General features: G+C 42.9%; 1 long non-coding RNA gene across 2 annotated transcripts; it reads right to left on the reverse strand.

Annotated features, from left to right (window-relative positions):
• Nucleotides 1-1,183: 1,183 nt before the first annotated feature.
• On the reverse strand, nucleotides 1,184-3,635 carry LOC109756363 (uncharacterized). Of its 2 annotated transcripts, none has more exons than XR_002231231.4 (2): nucleotides 2,409-3,635; nucleotides 1,184-1,512 (listed from the first exon to the last, which is right to left on the reverse strand). It is a non-coding gene; the product is annotated as an uncharacterized lncRNA (long non-coding RNA). The 2 variants fall into 2 exon arrangements; XR_002231232.4 differs by having other exon boundaries at nucleotides 1,184-1,535.
• Nucleotides 3,636-4,573: the final 938 nt, after the last annotated feature.

Here is a 4,573-nt window from a genome sequence, read left to right on the forward strand (position 1 = left end):
ATCCATGGAAATTGTTTGAACTTTTTTGTTTTTCATTTTCTTTAACCTCTCCATTTTATTAATTTTAAACTTTCAGAGTTAACAAGTCCATTTATACATGAACTTCTCGACGATATGTCCCTGACCGGCTCAAGTTTTATGCATTCTTATATATACAAAAAAGGAAAGGAAAATAGAAAAAATGTTGCGTCTTATGGACACCACTAACACTTTTTGAGAGCACCGTATTCCACTGTAATTTTTTGCATAATTTTGCCGCAAAAAATGGCATTTTTTGTTGTTGTCAACATCAAGTAGCATAACTTGATTTTTTCTGATGGAATAATACTAATAGAACTACTGCAGGTTTTCTTATTGAACTGCTACTGAATGATGGCACAACATGATTTCTTGTGAGCTCCCGTGTATACACACAACACGCGAAGCATCAACCTTCATATACATGAACTTCTATCATTGGTATTTCATAACCTTTTTTGCGTTCTATGTATAATGACTTTTGCGTTCTATCGTCGCCAACAAATGTCTCTATCTCTCTTCATGAAACACAAGGCTTGAAACACAAAAGAGAGTACGAACTAGCATAAACATGTATGAAAAGTCCATCATGATCTAACAACATGCAAAGAATTCTCTGAAGTTTTTCTTCCGGTGTTATGTCTGAACTTTAATTCCAAACTCACACCAAAAGGAAGAGAACAAGACAGCAGGATCCATGGGAAGGCTGAGGTGCTGAAGAACACAAAAATGGTTTCATCGTGTACATGGCTCCAAAAGAAGAAGAAACAAGTGCACATGCGCACTGTAACAGAGTGCAAAGGGCTACACCTACCAACTTACCTCATGTTGATGCATAAGTTGTCTGTACGTATATGCCGATGAATGATTGAGTTAACTCAGCTGCTCACTGCACTTTATATAGAAGAAACACACTAATGGAGGGACATGCAATGCAAGGACTCATACATTCACACTTGAACTTTTACTGTTACAGCTCGTTTGGCTCCCCTGATTTCATTTCATTTGGTGGAAATGAAATGAAATCTCCATCAAGATTTCATTTGCCTGAATCCAAATTCCAAATCCAAATTTCATGTTTGGCTGGCACTAGGATTTTGAGATGAAATCCTTACCAGCACCAAAATGAGCAAGAATATAACACTGAACCTTTGATGTTCACACATACAAAAATGGTTTGCATTAAATTGAACCATAGAAGTACACATAAATGAAAAACAGAAGGAGGAGCTTCAACATAGGACTTTGTGAAAAGTTCAATATTAACAATACAGCAGAGGTTCACAACAACATAAAATTATCACAATTTAGCCAAGATTACATAAAACTGAAGCTTTGCAGCTTTGCATTACTAGCTCCACCAAGGAAGATTTCCATTGCTTGATTTGCTTGAGGATCCTTTTTTTCCTCATTTTTTCATTCAACGCCATACTTCTTCCAAAATTTGATGCCCTTTTGCATGTAGAAAGCGGTTTCTTTTATTTTTCCTGCAAACTAACATGAGAAATGGTCTCATGCTGTACATGTAAACAGTCATCAATGGAAACTGCAGTTTGTAAGCTATAATGGCGACAGTAGCGAATTGTATATTTTCTAATAATGGTAGAAAAAGAGTAGAATTTTACTTGATATATTGCGTACAATATACTGGTTTGAGAGTACAACAAACAAAAATGGAATTCTAAGTTCTGAACTTCCAACTTTGACAACAAGATCAATGTAAATTGCAGATACAATACAAACAAAGCAGATCATAACAACATGGCGATATTGGCTACCTCTTCAGGTGCCCGAGGGGACGTTTACATGTTTATAGCTGATCATACACAAGTAGCAAGATTCAATTTAGCTTATAGGATATGTGTATTTATCATCTATGGTCACATGTACTACTCACTTTGTTTACACAAGCATGCAAGCAAATATACAAGACAAGCACAATTTAAATTTTGTGCCATGAAGAGAGGTGTGCAAATGTGCCATACAGAACAGAAATGAACATGTTTTGAGGTATGGAGGAAATACACTCCCAAGGACAGTAGCAGAAATGACCATATTTCTTTTGCCTAAATCTGAACGTATACTATGACAATATACTACTACTAATATTGTTTCAGCGCAGTCTAGTAAAAGGAAGCAGCAAGGAAAAGTAACAACATTTTCAGAGAGCATTTCAAAGAACATTTTCAGAGAACTCCAAGCAAATGTAATATATCTCTGCAGTTTCATCCCTCAAAGGGAGATAGAACAAAGTAAATCTGGGTCACTACTAGCGCACGATCAGTACATACATATCTACTATTGTTAAATGTAGGCCACGGCTACACTACTACAACAGAAAACGTCATCCACGACAATGAATATACAACTGAACTTTAGACACTAGCCACCTGCACTGCCGTCCTAGTGGGAGAGAGGAGGGAGGTCTGGTGCTCGGTCGTTGCGCCGACGGAGCAGAGTGCAGGCGCGCTGGAGGAGGGCGGGCCGTACCAGAGAGCAGGTCACACCAGAGGGGAGGGCAGGCCACGCCAGAGCGCAGGGAAGGTCGCACCCGGGCGGAGGGGTGGGGAGGCCACGAACGGGGCCTGTCCTCTGCTACGGCGGGCGGAGCTGGTTTCGGTCGCCGGAGGGTGGACGGGGAGGCGCCCGTGTCCGGGGCAGAACATGAGGAGGCGTGCGTCGCAGGGGGTCGTCGCGTGAGGAGGAGCTGGGCGACGTCAGGGGCACCCTAGGTGGCAGCGGAGGCGCGACGGCGTACCAGAGGTAGGTGACAGGGTCGGGCGCCGGCGCTTCATGGAGGGAGGCGGCGTCGGGGTCGCACGCCAGTGCTTGGTGGCGGCAGGCGGCGGTGGGATCAATCCCGGCCGGATCCGGGGGAAGGAGGCGGTCCGGTGGCCGGATCCGGGGAGGTGGTGTCGCGGCGGCCGGGTCCCAGGGAGGCGGCCGGATTTAGGACCGGTGGCGGCCCGGTGGCTGGTTCACGGGGGAGGGGAGGGGGCGGCGCGGGAGGTGCGGGACTGGGTGGGTTTTCTTTTATTTTTCTCCGTGGCTTCGAGAGTTCGGAACGCCTCTTCGGGCCCTATCTATATATAGAGAGCCGTGATCCAAATAGTTATTTTGATCCTGGGATTAGAATAATGGCTTCTGCACAGTATCTCCATCATCATTATCAGTACATCCTACGCAGGTGAGTTAGGATGCACTTGATCCCAGAAAGGTATCTTTTCTTCTAACCAGAGGAGTGCTCCAAACTAACAACAGTACATAATATCCAACAAAAGAGGGTCTATCCAACAAAAGAGGGTCATGCTACAACAGCAGGACACATGGCTCAGTCTAGATATCAGTACGAATCAAGTTGTGCATATTTGCTGTTGGCATAAACCACATCGCGGCATGTCGGGTTTGCAAAAGCCATCCATCGCATGGAAGCTTGATGCCTTTCACACACTGAAGATTATCTGGCAACAAGCTGTGTCAACGAATCTCTGGATATGGTGATTCATGAAACCCATGGTATGATGTGTAAACACAGTTCCCCCTGGCGAATGAAAGTTGCATGGCACGGTAATCATCACCGGTGATATGATCGATGATTGGTTGGATGGTCGGATAATTGGGCCCGAGGAACATGGAGTGGTTGCCGAGGCTGTAAACCCGCCTCCAATTGAATACGCCTGGCCCAACGGAGCTGGGATCTTTCTCGAACACGAAGGAGCCATAGCCATCAATGTCACGAACGCCCCAGGCATTGTACTGCATGTGGTTTGATGAAATGGTTTGGTCAATTTGGTATGTGCAAATGAGCATCAAATGACCGCCGTCAGCTGAACAAGCGATAAACCACCACGCATCGGCTGGTTTGATTCCAGGTCCTGGAATCATGAAGGCCAGCGCGTTTGTGTCTGCTGCAACAATTCAAACTGGAGACTAAAAGGACAAAAATAAACAATCATGTTTAGAGTATGTGTGGAATTAAGATTATTATAATAGTGCCACATATCATAGAGAGAGAATTGCAATGTCGTGGTCATAATCATACCCCAAGTTAAAAAAATAAGCCAATGGCTTTCATATTCTAGCAATATATCATGGTTCAAACATCATGTAACAATTTGAGGAAAACAGATATGACAGGGCCTACTCATTTTCTACCATAGCACTTACTACAGTTATCATATCAACTCTAAGCAATAACATGCGTTGTTATAAAAATCCTGGAAATGATAGTAATATATAGCAATCATGAGGTTATACTCATAATATCTATTCTAACAATCATTAGATGCCAATTATTCTCATATCAACTCTAATAATAACATGTGTGGTCATAAAAATCTAGGAAATGAGAGGAACATATAGCAATGATATGGTTATAGACATACTATATATTCTAAATTTGTAACAATGAACAGGCAGCCGTATTCTTAAGGTAAAGATGAGATGAGATAGAACAATTACACGATGATTGATTCCACTAGTATAGGCAGCCAATCTGTGCGTCGACCGCATAAACGATGCCATCATGCACTATAGCATCAGACAGAAATGTTGG

The sequence above is a fragment of the Aegilops tauschii genome, chromosome 6 (genome assembly GCF_002575655.3).
Source record: "Aegilops tauschii subsp. strangulata cultivar AL8/78 chromosome 6, Aet v6.0, whole genome shotgun sequence".
Classification (NCBI taxonomy): Eukaryota; Viridiplantae; Streptophyta; class Magnoliopsida; order Poales; family Poaceae; genus Aegilops; species Aegilops tauschii.